Source organism: Eubalaena glacialis, chromosome 1 (genome assembly GCF_028564815.1).
Source record: "Eubalaena glacialis isolate mEubGla1 chromosome 1, mEubGla1.1.hap2.+ XY, whole genome shotgun sequence".
In the NCBI taxonomy this organism is placed as follows: domain Eukaryota; kingdom Metazoa; phylum Chordata; class Mammalia; order Artiodactyla; family Balaenidae; genus Eubalaena; species Eubalaena glacialis.
The window spans coordinates 410,683-426,177 of NC_083716.1; positions in this window are offsets into that span (position 1 = coordinate 410,683).

The window sequence follows — 15,495 nt, forward strand, 5'->3', positions numbered from 1 at the left end:
CGGTCCCCCTCGCTCCCTGCCCCCGCCGGCAGGGGACGGGGCTGCCGCAGTCCACGCGGGGAGGGGGGGAGGGGCGGCTGCAGAGGTGCCCAGGAGGGCCAGGCAGGGCTGGGGGGGCCGGGCAGGGGGGGCGGGGTGGGGTAGAGACCAGGGAGAAGACCCGTCTGAGCGGTTGGCGTCTGGCCTGCCCCCTTCTTGAGTTAGGGTCCCATGGATGGGGGACCAATAATTAGAGCGTCAGCCACACCTTGCCAGCCTGCCTCCTCGGTGTGGAAAGGAAACCAAAAGAACTGACAAGCTCTCCCTCAGTTTGGCAGTCCTGCTGGTTCGTGACTAACCCCTTCACCGCCCCGTTAGCATCTGCTGGCTGGGTTTCCTCGGCACGGGGACGAGCCTTGCGCCAAGCCGGGGCCTGTGGCTGGGCAGAGAGCAGGACACCCCTACCCCAGCCTGGCAGAGAGCCAGGGTGCCCCCTCACAGTGAAGCAGAGAGCCGGACAGCACAGCCTCCACGTCTTCCGCAGGAGGGTGATGGGTGGGCCCCGGGTGGGCCCCCTCCGGGTGGGCCCCCTCCCCCGGCGCAGAGCAGGGGGTCAGAGCTCCCACAAGACGGTGGGCACTGCGGCCAGGCTCACAGCAGCCACTCCATAAATGCTCCTCGGCGAAGGAAGCTGACTCGCGGCAGGCCCTGCCAGGTCCGAGGCTGCAGGGGACTAATTCTATCCCGGCTCGGGTCTCATGGCCCCAGGGACCCCGCGATGTGACCCCAGGCGGGCGAGGAGCACCCGGTCAGGGGAGAAACAGGTGGGCAGCGAGGCCTCAGGCTGGCGGCCGGGGTGCCAGCATCCCCACCTTGTGCAGCCCACCCAAGGCACCTGAGAGAAGTGGGTCTGGCTGTCTGGGAGCTGGGAGCAGCAGCCAGGGCGGGTGGGTGGGTGAGGGCAGCAGCGGTTGGAGAAGATCCATCTCAGGATGAGTGCCTGGGCTGTCGGTGGGCACCACCCGGTCTCAGAGGGAGGCAGGCCCTGCTCCAGAGCCCCGGGGCTCCAGCTGCATCCTGTGCTCGGACCCTGGGTCCACGGAGCCGAGCGCCCTGCCTGCAGGGTCCCTGTGCTGCAGGGGCGGGGGGCTGCCCCTTCCCTCTGTCCCAGGCTGGCGTCGAAGGCTGTTGAAGCCTGGCGTGTGGCCTTGACACCCCTCACCCGCCATCCAGCCTAAACATCCTCCGGGGGTCTCAGCTGTTGTGGGCCCAAAGGGAGAATGCCGGCTTTGTCACCTGGTTGTCAGGTCTCCCTGCAACCGGGCCCGGGCTCTGGGCTGAGGGCTGAACTGGGGGGCGGGGTGCAAACCCCTTAACTGAAGGAGCAGTGTCATCGCCAGTGCTTCTGGGCCTAATGGCATTGTCTACTTCGGGAAAAGGTGCATCCAATTTGGGTAAAATACAGAACAAATGGGCTGTAGACGCCGGCTGAGTCAGCTTTGGCTGCTACAGCCTAAAAGCACTTAGTGGGCATTTCCCATCTCCTCGGTCAAGCAGGGACCAGGGCGCCTGGGCCAGCGGGGAGGGGCCGGCGGGAGCCCTAGGGAGGCACCTGGTAGGGGCCGCATTGCCCTTCCTTCTTCTACCCGCCTGCTTCCCCAAAGCGTTTGTGGTCACTGGTCTTCGTTGTTCAGTGGAGTGACCGGAAGCTTCTGCTGGGTGTTTTTGAGTCTCACTGTGTGTCTGCACACTTGCCCGCGTTTATGGCAAGCTCTGCTCCCTGGAAGGGCGTGGCACCCTGTGTCCTGGTGCCTCGGGCGTGCTGGGTGCTCGTCAGTGTTGGTACACGACTGTGACATTACTTTCGAGATCAGACCAAGTCCAGATGGGGCGCTCCCAACCTTCCCAGAGCCAATGGGACAAGGACGTCCAGGCAGCCCTGGGCGCCCACTCAAAGTTAATTTCAAGCTCAGCTCCAAACAGGCCAAGAGTCCTCACGAGCAGACTGCCGCGAGGGCCCGCTCGCCCCGGCCTCTGCGCCAGCCTCGCCCCACCACCCGCACGTCCAGCACATGCCCGGCGAGCAAGTCTGCTTCCTGGGACTCAGGTGCTGCCGGAATCCTGCAGGGGCTTCCTGGACGCACGGTCAGCTCCACGGCCAAGGCCACGGCCTGGCGGGACCCGTCTCCTCACGGCTCTTCCCTGACCCGTCGACTCACTCTGCTCCACCCCCATCTCCTCCAAGACCCCCCCTCTGTCTCCAAGCAGGTCCTGGCCCGAGCGCCCTCCCTGCCCACCGCCAAGCCTCAGACCTCAGCCCTCCCCCGCCGCCCTCAGTGACCAGGGAGGCTGTACTCCACGCTAGGCTGGGCCCTCGCCACGCGTGACCCCAGGCGCGCTCTCCCCTGGCTTCCGCCGTGCAGTCAGTGGCTCTCGGTAGATCAGGCCGAATGTGGGGTGGGAGGGAGTGGTGCAGGATGGGTTTTCAAAGCTCCTGTTTTCCCTGAAAGAATTTTGAGAAGCTGTCACACCACTTGTACATTTTGAAGTTGACTCTACATTTTTGAAAAAATAAGAAATGTAAGTAATTGCAAAGAATGTAATTTCTGGCGTGGGATAATTATTGACATTTTGAAATAAAGCTGTTAGTCACTCCTGTAAATATATCCAAGGACCTAAAAACCAAAGTGGTTTTGATACCCATTATCAATCATTTAGAAAAAAACACATAAACATGTTTTTTTTCATAGTCGGAAATCTTCATCATAACATTTTCCTTAAACTCATTATTGTTATCTAACTTCAGCCAGAATTTTATCCTACTGTGATATATTTTTATGCTTGAAAATTTCTGTAGATTCTCCATAATACTTTGCAACAAAAATGCATGTAAGTTTTAATAAATTAAATATTTATTAAGTAAAAATTTTAAACATTTTTGTTTCCAGTGACCATGAGACTCATTTTACAGTATCGAAATATTCTGACCATGTTTCTCCTGGCGGTAGGACCTAGACCGCTGACCTGCTTCTGCTGGGGGAGCCTGTGCCGTCCTGTCACTTGGTGGCCGCCACTCCGCGTCTGTCACTTGGTCTCTGCACACTCTGGCTCGCCCCTGTGCTGCCGGCCTCCCTGAGCGGGTGAGGGCAGGAGGAGCCCCTTCCCCTCTGTTCTTCCCAGGGCGGGCAGCTGGGTCCTGTTTCCAGCCCCCCAGAACCAGCCTCATCGTACCCCAGGGACCCCAGCACCCATGGGGCACCCTCCCCAGAGGTCTGGGCCCCGGGCTCTAACAGCCCTGCCCCCAGGCGTGCTCCTGAAGGTACTGTCCCCAAGGACCCTCATGCCCCTCTTGCCTTCCAGCACCTGCTTCCCGTGCACACGCTCTCTGTGGAAGTGACTGGCGCGGCTGCACCGCCCACAGGTCCAGACCAGTTCCTTTCACTCACGGGTGTCGTGTGGATCGGCCGCCTCCACGTCCTCACAGTCACGCAAGTGTGCAGCCGAGTCATGAGTCACAGGCTCAGCGCGTGAGGGAGCTCACGGTTCCCAGGAGGGGGCGCAGACCGGGCTCCAGGGCTTGTATCACCCGGCACGCGCTGCCCACGCCCCCGGACCAAGTTCCCCGCCTCTCGACGCGCGCTGCAGTGCTTCACAGTGTGGAGGATGGGGTGAGGTCGCTACCCGCAAAGGTCGACAGTCCAGCTGTCCCGCTAGGGAGCATGCCCGACTGGAGCATTCAGAGACCCCAGATGCAATTTCTCACACCTGGGGAGCTTGAGGGAGACTGGGGTCCCCTCATGGATGGAGCTGGCAGGGCCCCCATCAGAGGTGGGCAGAGTGACGGGGGGACCTTGGTCAGGAAGCTGCGTCTCTAACCCTTCCCCCCCAACACTTGGGGGGGGGGGATTCTGATGTCGTCACATGCGAGCGCCCTGGGCTAAACCACCCGTCTCTCTAACCCTGACCGTGGGTGTCCCATGCCCCCACCACACTGCTGGTCTTTGCTGCCCCTGTGAACACCCAGGTGACGTCTTGGCCCCAGAGCTCAGAGCTGGGCTGGAGGTCTGGGGCTCCACCTCGGAGCTCCTTGGCTCCGGTGTGGACACCTGTCTGGCATCAGGTGACGGCAGTGAGCCTGCCTTCTGTTGGGACACAGATAAAGCTGCCAGCACCTGGGGGAGCCAGCCCCAAGCAAGGGGGAGTCACAGCCCGTGGAAGGCAGGTCCTGGGGGTGCCAGAGAAGGGCCGCTGGGAAACTTATTGTAAATTGCAAATCATGACATCCAGGGAGAGAGGGGCACCCTCCTGATCTATCAGACAGGATAGCAGGCAACGTCCCCCCAATCCACCCCCTGTACCCCGAGGGCAGTCACTGCCCTACCCTTGCAGAAGAGACTTCTCTACTCTCTTTTTTCATATAGTTTTACCACTAAGCATATGTCGTTAAAGAAATAATTTAGTTTTGCTCATTTTTTTCTTTCTTGGTAGTTTGTATAAATGGAAGCACACTGTGTGCGTTTTCTTTTTTTGCCTGGCTTCGCGCGCTCAGAGCTGTCCTGGCAGAGGGAATCTGCTCACTGTTGTTACTGAATTGTGTTAGATGCGCGAATCCACCGCTGACAGATGTCTGGGCATCCAGACATATTCTAGGTCTGGGGTGTCATCCGGCACGTATTTTGCTCGCGTTGTGCACCTGCACGTGTTCTTGCCGGGTCAGAGGTGATGCTCGTGTCCAAGTCCACGCATGCGTGCAGTTGCCCAGCCTCGGTCTGCTGGAAAGACACCGAGTGTGCACATGTGTGAGTCTGTCCGTCGGCCTGTGGTCAGCCTCGCAGAAGTCCCCATGCTCTGAGTCTCCCCGCCCCCCGCCCCCCTCCTCCTCCTTTTCCTCCAAGAATGTCTTGGCTCTTCCTGGCCCCGTGAGAGCCCGCGTGCTGGGGGCCTTCATGATCCTGCTGGATGTGAGTGGGATTGTGTGGCGTGTGGAAGCCCACGAGCCTGACGTGCAGCAAGTATTCTAACCCCGAACGTGGGTCTTTCCCCTTAGAATCCGGCTCCCTTCCTGTCTCTTGATAATATTTTGTGGTTTTCTGTGAGGAGGACTTGCATTTCTTTTATTGTCTTTATCATGAATATTGGGCGTATTTTGGTACTATTGTAAAATTGTATCTTTGTAAAAATTTTGTCTCCTGTTTAGTGCTGGCCTACAGGAGTCAAATGGGCTCTTTTTAAAAAATTAATTTTTATTGCGGTATAGTTGGTTTACAATGTTGTGTTAGTTTCTGCTGTATAGCAAAGTGAATCAGTTTCAAATTGGCTTTTGTCCGATGACCTTGTGTCCAGTAATGTGCTAAGCCTACTGAGTGGTTCTGATCTGGAGACTGACTTAGATTTCCTGTGAGAGCGATCACACTTCCGGGGAATAAGCGCCGCTTCTCCGTTTCTCATCCTCACCAGGCCTCTCCCTGCCCTCACTGCCCCGATGGGACCCTAGCGCAGCGCCGACGTGGTGAGACGGTCCTCTTGGCTGAGTTCCCAAGGTGAGCAGCTGGGCTTTGCTTCTTCACCGTCGAGGATAATTTTGCTGTCGGTTTTTGTAGGTTAATGAAGTTCCCTTCTATTGCTAATTTGCCAAATGTTCTTTTAAAATCACAAATAGATGTTGAATTTTATCAAATGCTTTTTCTGTGTCTATTAAGGTGATGGTTTGATCTTCTCCTTTATTCCGTGAGTGTGCTAATGTCTAAGGTAGACTAATTTTGTACTCTGGGAGCAAATCCACCCAACTGTGACACATCCGTCTCCTGCAGATCTCGGTCCTGCTGCCCTCACGCCGCGGTCCTTCGAGGGTGGAGTCCTGACTGCTGCCCATGGTGCCGGGGGCAGGGCGCCTGAGGCATCTCTTCCACTCCCTCCACTGCTCTGGATTCTCTGTAATGAAAAGCTTGGCGTGGATTTCGGGTAAGTTCGGAGGGTCCCGGCAAGGCTTAGCCTTTCCCTGCGGTGGGCGCGCCCGTCCTGGGTCTGTAAGTATAGCAACACCTCTCACGGGGACTAGCATACTTTTTCTTTGTTTCTGTTCATGGAACCAATTTCAAAAAGGGTTTTTGCTGTGATTGGTACCCCTGCCCCCAGCGGAGGGGCAATAGTCCCTTTGTAATGTGAAGGGGGTCCGTTCATTTGACAGGCAGGGCCGGCTGAGACTTTCTTGGCCCCTAGACTGGCACTGATCCTTCATAAAGCAAATGTTAATCTTTAAAAACAAAATTCCAGAATAAATTCAATTAAACCCAGTTTAAACAAGACATTGCCAAGACATGGAGCTTATTGGTTATTACCCCTATGTGCGAAAAGCAGAATTGGTTTAATACCGTGGGTCCCTGTAAGCAAAATGCTGAAATGCCACCATCTTTCCTGGATGGTGATGTCTTACGTTTCTTGAAAAATAGCAGAAACTCCATTTCATTCACTTCAATGGGGTACATTTCTCAGAAAAAGGTGAAAAGATTTGAGACTCAGATACACAGTTATATTTTTCCTCTTTTATCTGTTTCTTGACATACTGAGCACAAGGACCCTTGGGCCACAGGGGGAGCAGGGCACAGGAATTCCCTGTTGTCCTGGGTCTTTGTCACCCCTTTGCTCCAAACTCCCTGAGGTTTCTTCCCTTTGGGGATGCCCTGCCTATTCCCAGCATCCTCTTCCCAAAGTCTCTGCAGGACACAGCTTTGGAGACTTTTCCACGGAGCTGGGGAGACGGGCTGAGCTCCTAGGCCTTCTCAGGGGTCCCTCGGCCACCGCCCGTCAGTGCCTCCCACCATCTGACTCGTGAATGGGCTTTTTCTTTTTTTACCAGGAGGTCAGTTCTATCATTCATCCCCAGGGAGGTTGGCTTCTCCCTGGGTGGGGTTCGCAAGCCCTGCTGGCCGTGACCCTCCTCTTATGATGCATCTCTGCAGGAGGGGGGTTGCTCTCCCCTGGAACCCGAGGCCAACACTTTCTGTGCAGGATGTTTCCACGCAGCTCATGGAGTGAATTCCGCGTGTTCACGGACATTCCAGAAGGTGCTCCTCCCAGGCATTTGTACTTACCTGCCACAGTTTTTGGAGCATTTGTAGGAAATGAGAGAATTGTTTCTTTGCTTGTCCGTCATCTTTATCCTATGAGCTCAGTCTGAGGCCTTGAAGGAGGCTTCACCTGGAGAGCTCCATCCATCCATCGATGCCACTTCCCTGGTTCAGGAGGGGCCCCTCCACATCCTCCTGCGAAGGTGGCTCCGAAGGGCCCCTCCCCACCCCCTCCAGGTTCCCAGCCTACACGGAGGCCACCAGCGTCCCCAGAGCTTCCGAACTGCTCTCAAGCTGTGAGGACGTGGACCAAGTGGGGAAGAGAAATGGGTGGTGGGCTGCAGACAGAGAGCCGAGCCTGCCACTGGCTTGTCGTGTGAAGACGGAGGGTCCCTGGCTGACGGACGACCCCCATCTGCCCCTCGTCTGGTGCAGTGGAGGATGCAGGCTGGGGCCCGGTGAACGTGGCCTCTGCGCTGCTTCCCTGGAGCCGCCGGGGGAGCTGGTCACGGATGCTGTGGCTCTGCCCTTCCTGACTGTGTGACGCTGGGCAATTTGCTCAACCTCTCTGAGCCTGCTCACGAGGCTGGATGTGAGCATTTGACAGGTGACGCGTGAAAGGCACCTGGCCGGGCCCGCTTGGTCACTTGGGTTTGGCAGTGAGCGGAGGGCAGGTGGGAGCGGAGACTGTGGGTGGAGGAGGCTCCCGGCCCTGAAGGAGGCTGGGAGCTCGCTTTCCCCGGTTGGTGCTGAGTCGGGAGTGGGGGGAGGACAAGATGAGGGAAGGTGGGGTTCCTGACCACATCCTGTCGCTGTGAGCTGGTTGCAGGTTGTGGGCAGGAACGCTGCCACGGGTAGGGCCGCTGTCTGCTGTGAACCCCGACTGCCCTGCACACTGCAAGGGTTCCTGGACCCAGCGCCGCGGGGCTGAAGGGACTGTACACCCGCCGTGGGTCCCCTCCTCCCCCAGGGCCTCGCCCCCTGCCCCAGCTCAGATGTGGCAGCTCTTTGTAAACTGTGAAGTGCGGTGCACACTCCTGGACCTCTTGGCCCAGCCGTGGGGCAAGGATGACGGGCATTTCGGCTGCCCCATCTCAAGCTTCAGCGTTTCCATTTTTATAGCTTGTGTGTCTCCAGCATGAGAGATAAGGTGGCTGCTGTTCTGTCTGCAAATTGATTCTGGCAGGTCCAGCACCTCTCTGCCCGCTTCGCCTGGTTTGGGGTCATTTCTTCACCTGGTTTTGGGCTGTTCTGTCCCTGTGCCCTGTAACGGCCTTGGTCGCTGGCTCTGGTGAGGACCCGGCAGATGCTGGGCATGGACTGTCCTCTGAGTTGTGTGTCAGCTCAGCATCCCCGACACCCACACTGGGGCCACTGGGGGGCCACCAGTAACACTGATTCTGTCTCCATGTAAGATTTTGATGCCGGTCACCGTGGATTTTTTGGTATCAATTTTGGTTTTTTAAAATATTGTGTCACAACATTACTTGCTTTATTACTGAGTTTTGGGGCCCCTTAAATCTTGCTCTGAGCATCTCACCCGCCGGGCCCCTCGAGGAGCTGACAGCTTCCAGCCTGTGCTTCCCGCCGGACCCCGCAGTCTCGCCCCTGGGGCTCTGGGCTCCCGGCCCCCACCCAGACCCTTCAAGACCTGTGCCCTCTGCCCTGGTCCCCAGGCCTCCCCATCCTCTGCCGATGCTCCTGAGAGGCGGTCTCAGCGTCTGACCAGCCACGGGGGTCCTCCTGCCTTTGCGGGCCCCCCAACATTTGTCCAGGATCCATCCACGCAGCGGCGATGGCACAGACAGGCTGCCCGCAGGCCACACGGAGCCCGCTGTTCGTCAGCCAAGTCCCAGCCGCACTACGACCACCTGGCAGTGGGGGCGGTCTGTAAACAGCGGGAGGCCTGCCTCCACCCCACCCCCCCACCCCGCGTTTGGAGACGTTGGCATGGGGTGACGTGTGTAGAAGCTGCATGGCACCAGCTGTCTTTGGGGCCCTGGTATCCCTCACGCACGTGTGTTTCCTCGGGAACCTCCCACACAGGGGCCCCGAGGGTCTGTTCCCGGCTCCTGGGGCCGGCGACAGTCTGTTCCTTATTTGTGATCACCCATCTCATAGCCCATGTGGGCAGCTGGGGTGTCAGCCCCCGAGGGCAGGGCCCAGCTCCCGGACTGTCTTCTCTGCTGGGTCTCCAGGGACCAGTCCCTGCAGACTGGAGGGTCTGTAAGACGTGCATTGGCTCCCCAGCAGCCCGGGTTCCATGGAGGGAAGTTCTTGGTGTCCCACTGCCTCCCCATGGAGGCACGAAAAGACCCTGCCACACACTTTCCACTCAGCCTCTTGGACACTGGGGCCCCTGGAGGCACGGCTGGGGACCCCCTGGAGGGACCTGGGCTCCTTTCCCAGAGAGGAAAGGCTCACAGCAGACAGGGGCTGCCAGGCCAGATGGGAGGGAGGTCAGAGCCTCAGTGGGACTGAGAAAGGCTGGGACCTGGGACCGTTTGCGGCAGTGCTGCAGTGCCTGCACCTGGACACACGTCTCCTGGAGCAACAAAATACAAAGAAACCGTGTGGGACTAAAAAGACCTGCGTGGGGACTTCCCTGGGGGTCTAGGGGGTAAGACTCCGCACTCCCAATGCAGGGAGCCTGGGTTCGATCCCTGGTCGGGGAACTAGATCCCGCATATATGCTTCAACTAAGAGTCTGCATGCCACAAAGAAGAAGCCCGCATGCCTCAACTAAAAAAAGATCTGGCGTGTCGCAACTAAGACCCGGAGCAGCCAAAATAAATTACATAAATAAATATTTTAAAAATACATAAATAAATAAAATTTAAAACAATTAAAATAACTGTGTGCATGCGCAGTTGGGGCAAATCCTGGACCCAAAAGGTACAAAGAGGCCAAAAACCCAACTTCCACTTTCGAAGAGCCTGGAGCAAAAGCAGGGAACTGCCCCTGCCCCCTGCACACAACATCACCTAAGGGGTGGACAGACCACCGACGCCACCCTTCCGGCCCGACCCCTGGACACGCCCCTACCCTCGCCCCACATAAGGAACGAGCTCGCCCCCTCTCTTCCCCGCCCCGCCAGGGAGCGAGCAAGCAAGGGGGCCTGTTGTTTGTTCTCACTCCCCCTTGCTGCAGCAGGGGCCCCGGTACAGCCTTGCCTGAACTTCTCGTCTGGCCTCTGATCAATTTCAATTGACTGGGGAAGGCCAAGAACCCTGGTCGGTAACAGGACCTGCTTCTAGGGGGAGAAGCCTGGGGTGAAAGAAGCCTGAGTGTGCACGTGTGTGTGTGTACACAGGCCGCCATGTCCTGTGTGTGTGTGTGTGTGTGTGTGTGGACACGCGTGTGCTTATCTGGGTGCGTCCCTGAGCAGAGCTTGTGTGTGTGCCCGAGTGCACCCGTGTACCTGTGTGTCTGCGGCCTCCCCTGCCCTCTGAGGCTGTGGCCTGTGCAGGGACCCCGCCCACCGTCCCCAGGGCTGCTGAACCCCTGGCTCCTGGGCTGTTCTGCCCCCCGGCTTCTCCGCCGGAGCACTGCTGAGGCCTGTGCCTGCCCCGCCCTGACTGACCACACGCCCCTGGTCTCCCACCTGAGACCCCAACTCCACATCCAGTCGGCCCCCATGACCTGGGACCTCCTTCCCGAATCTTATTTCTTGGATCTACTGCGGCCCCAACCCCTTGCTCCCACCATGTCCATCCTGTGCCGCCCACCTGCTCCCCCGGCCCCGAGCTCAGCCCTGCGGCCCCCTCTCCGCCCTCGGTGGGGCAAGGCCTCCCTGGTGGCCAGCGGCGCCACGCAGGTCCGTGCACCCCAGAGACGGCGTTTCAGTCTCACGGGCTTTCATAAGAGATGCGGATCGTCTGTCCTCGGCCCCAGACTTGCCCCAACACAGACACATTTCTCCTGGATCTGAGTGACTGAGACTCGACCCTGGGACCAGGCCACGGATACCGGCTCGTGGGAGGGACCTGCGCTCCAGGACCCCAGTCACACGCGCCTGAGTTGCTGGGCTGTCCCTGAAAGGGGCCACCCGGGGGTGTCGCCAGAGCTGTGTGTGTGAGAAGTAACCTGCTGCCAGGGACAGGGGAGCCTTGACGTCTGTGCACAGAGAGTGGATATAAACCAGTGCCGCTCTCAGTGCATCCACCCCGGGCGGTGGGAGGGCCTGGGACCCCCTGGGCGAGGGGGAGGCCGTCCGTGGCCAGTGCCCGCCTGGGCCTCCGAGCAGGACAGAGCAGAGCCGAGGCCGCTGGCGTGTGGTGCCCGGGAGGCTGGATGTGAGGGCAGCGGAGAGGACGGTGGAGCCATGACCCGGTGGGGGGGATCCAGAGAGCCCTGCCCCCCACGCTTCCCAGCCACCCTCCCTTCTGGGCGCCAGGGTTTCTGGTCCACCTCCGACGCCAGGCCAGCGACTTTGGATCTGCTGTCCGGCGCCCTTGGAGGACTGTCCCTGGGGTGGCAAGTCTGTGCTCAGGGCGCCGGCTCCGCGGCTCATGGGAGGCCCGGGCAGGTGGCCGGTGGGCCGTGGGACTTGGCCACTTGCACTCCGGCCCCAACCAACACCCCCTGCCTCCCAGCCCACCGGAGTGGGGCACGCGGAGCCGTCCTGCCACCAGCCCCACGCCTGCAGGCTGAGCCGCCCGCCGCGAGGTGGAGGCCCACCTCCCAGAAGTGGCCGCACGGGGCCCTGGGTCACGTCTGGGGGAGCCCTTCTCACCCGTGCCAAGGGGTCTCCCGTGTGCCCCTTCCTGCCACACCTGCCCTCCTGAATGGCTGAAGCTCTCCGATTTGGTCCTCAAGACCCTCCAATGTGGCCTTTCTGTTCCCCTCCCCCACCGGCCTCCCCAGGCGCCCACCAGGGCCACGCCCTCCACCCTGCAGCTGGCGTGGCTGCCGCAGCACTGCTCCCTGTGGCCTCACAGGGCTCTTACCCTGTCCCTCTGTCCCACCTTCTGGGGGGGTGCAGAGCTGGCCTCCAACAGGACCAGAGGTGCCCCCTCCCCAGCTTGCAGGCCCCAGAATGTTCTTTGATGTTGGATCCAACAGGCAACTTTATGCCCCGAGGGGCCCGATAATCAATCATGTAGTAAAAGCTGCTGCTGAAGCCTCGGCTCAGAGACGAACCCGGGGGTGTGCAGGCCAGGGCGGGGTTGGCAGCCATCCTCAGGGGCAGCACACGCACACCTGCTGCCCTGGATTCAGGCCAATCTTGGCCGGTCAGCCTGTGTCCAGCTGCCGGTGACACCAATGCCTGAGGCCCGCCGGTACCCCTCCCCACCTGGGAAACACCGAGGGTCTCGGGGCGGGTGGCAGGACTGCAGGGGCAACCTGGGTGCCCGTAGGGCAGATGTGGCCCTGCTGCAGCCACCACGTCTGTGTGAGGCCGTTCACGTGGCTGGCCGTGCCCCTGCCCAGGGCCCCGAGAGCTGAGGGCGTGGTGCTCCTGCCAACGTCCCCAGCCTGGCAGAGGACAGGCCTCCCAAAGCGGCGAACACTGCTGCTGCCACCCCAGCCCCCACAGGGGGCCCAGCACGACGCACCAGCCCCCTGGACAGCTGCCTTTGCAGACGCGATTCATGCCCTGTGACCCCACCCCCCAGAGGCTGCTCCTGGACCCCAAGGCTCTCCTCGACTGTCTGCGTCTTATAGAGCCCAGCGGGCCAGCAGGATGAGAGACAGAGTGGGTGGCCCTCCGAATCCCGGTCCAGCCCCTTCCTGCAGACCCAGCTGAGGCAATGCCACAGACCCGGAGGGGCTCCCAGGGATGGCTTGTTCAGAGGTGGCTCAAGGGGCTTCTTGGAGAAATCGGGGAGGGGGTCGGTGGAGGTGCCCTTAACTGAGCACCAACGCTCCCCGCGGACAGCAGTGCTGGCCGGACCCGTGGGCGAGTGCTTTCCAGGTCCCCAGCGGATGATGCCACACCAGCTCTCAGGATGGACCGTGACGCGTCCCCGGCTGAACCACTCAGGAGAGGGCTGCTCAGACCTGCCAAGTTCCCAGAGTCCTCTGGGCTGATTGAGGCTGTCACGGTGACCCTGTGAGGCCGCCAGGCCTGCACCCTGGTCGTCAGACAGGAGCGCACAGCAAGGCCAGGGGGCTCTCTGTGAAGGGCCTGTACACGCACGCACGCACATTCCCACACACACACATGTGCTCTTCCTGCACTCACATGTACAACTCAGGCACCCACACGCTCACACCTCTACGCAGCCATATGATCCAAACACAACGCACACGCACACGTAAGCACACACACACGCATGCACTCACACGTACACATGCTTTCACTCGCCCGTGCACACGCTTTCACACATGCACATCCGCACATGCTATCATGTGCTCACATGGTCATCTTTATACACGTGCTCTCACACTACACACACGCATGCACGGGCACCCACCCACCCAACTCAACACAGCACAGTCCCACCCTCGCATGTGCACTCACAATGCACACACACGTGGCAGACTTATGTGTGACATGCACACACTCACGCATGGGCACAAACCACCTTGAACACAGAATGCACAATGCACTCAGCACACGGGCACACTCATGCACTCTCCCACACACACACAGGAAGCACACTCACACACACACACCCCCCCGTGTATGCACACACATAGCAGAAAGGAAGGGGTGACACACAGCGTTAGACCTCAGACGATGGGCTGTGGCTCTGACCTCCCGCCCTGCATCCCTTTGGAGGCATCGTCCGTGTGGGGCGCTCCCAGATGTGGTCGTGCCGTGGATTTTTATTCCTGGGAAACATTACCTGCAAACGGAAGGTGTCACAACCCTGTCTCCAAGTGGACTCAGGAGGTTGAACCAATATTGAAACACATGATGTTTAACATTTAACGTCGAATCTCTTTGGTCTGAATGATGAGCTCCTCTCCCTGGTCTGTCGGGGCACTGGGGCAGGAAGGATGGGGGGTGCCCTCTGGAGGGGCCGGAAAGGGCAGCCTCGTGGCTCCCCGGCCTCTGCCAGCCCCGGGCACCACGGCGGGCCTGCCCCCCTATAGGGAGAGAGATGCTTGCGGATGCTATGAACCAGCCTCCCAAAGTGCCAACAAGGACAACACTGTATTTCGTCGACGGTTCTCCGTCTGCAGCGTGTGCCCAGCACAGCCCCGGGGCGCTGGTCGGGTCAGTCGCAGGAGCAGGCAAGCAGGTTGGTCGGCGGTGGAGACAGGAGCCACCCAGCGGTCATCGGTTGCCCGTCTGGTCGACACGTGAGGACACATGGGGCTCGGGGCAGGTACCGGACACCTTGGTCTGTTACAACGTCACTGTTAAGTCTACAGGAATTCCAGGAAGCGGGGCTCCTGTGCTCAGATACGGGGCATCTCGCCTGGGACACCGGACACGCCCCCAACCCAGGTGGGTGTGAGGAAGGATCTGCTCCTGCTGGAGTCCCCGCCCAAGACACAGACGCTGACAAGTCCCGGTGATGAGGCTGCACAGGGCAAGGAGAGCCCGGCGCTCGGGCGGCTGGAAAACACTCTATCCTGTGCGCAGTAGACGTGTGTGCACGCGTGGCATGTGTGATGTATGCTGTGTGCAGTGCATGTGTGTGCACTCTTGTGCATGTACGGTGTACTGTGCACGTGTGGGGAGTGTGCACGTGGCACATTCACACCTGTATGCGGTACATGCACCAACACGTGTGCACCTGTGTGTGGGGTGCACATGTCTGCACATGTGTTACAGACCCCGCGGCATGGAGGGAGGGAGCAAAGACTGGACAGGCTCACACACACATCCCTTTGGGTGTCTCAGCTTCTGTCTCCACGGGGACCCGTGGACCCCTTCCCTTGAGACATGCCACTTGCTGTCACAGAAGGATCACTGTCACCGACGTCTGTCCTCTGAGTCACGGTTTTGTGCCCGGATGTTCATGGAAATGCCAGACCCTCTCTTTTTGTGGCAGGGGACTTTATTTTTCCCAAACGCTCATGGTGCGGGCGGGACCCAGCCCTGATGGCACCTGGCTTCAGAAGTCGAGTCTACATTAAAGGGTGTGTGGGCATTTCCAAAAGCCCAGGCCCCTCAGAGACCCCACCGGCCCCTGGAAGGCCTAGGGTCACCGACAGTCCCTCTGCCCTTGTGCTCCCAGAGTACGGCTGCTGCCCCAGCGTCTGTGATGCTCTGAGGCCTGTGGGACAGGGGTAAAGGTGGAGCCGGCACTGGGCAGAGGTGCTGACTCGAGTCCCCCTGAGAGTGGAGGGGCCTGGGGCAGCTGCCCAGAGTGCTCTGGACTGAAAGGTAGGCTGCCTGCCTGCCCCGAGGAACAAGCCTAAACGGAAAACACACATTAAACACTAGGAAACATTGGGGGCGCCACCTGCCGCGGCCAGGCCCAGCAAGGCAGGTGGCGGGACAGACGGGATACACGCCGGGCGCTGAGGGTGGGTTTCTGCCCTGGGC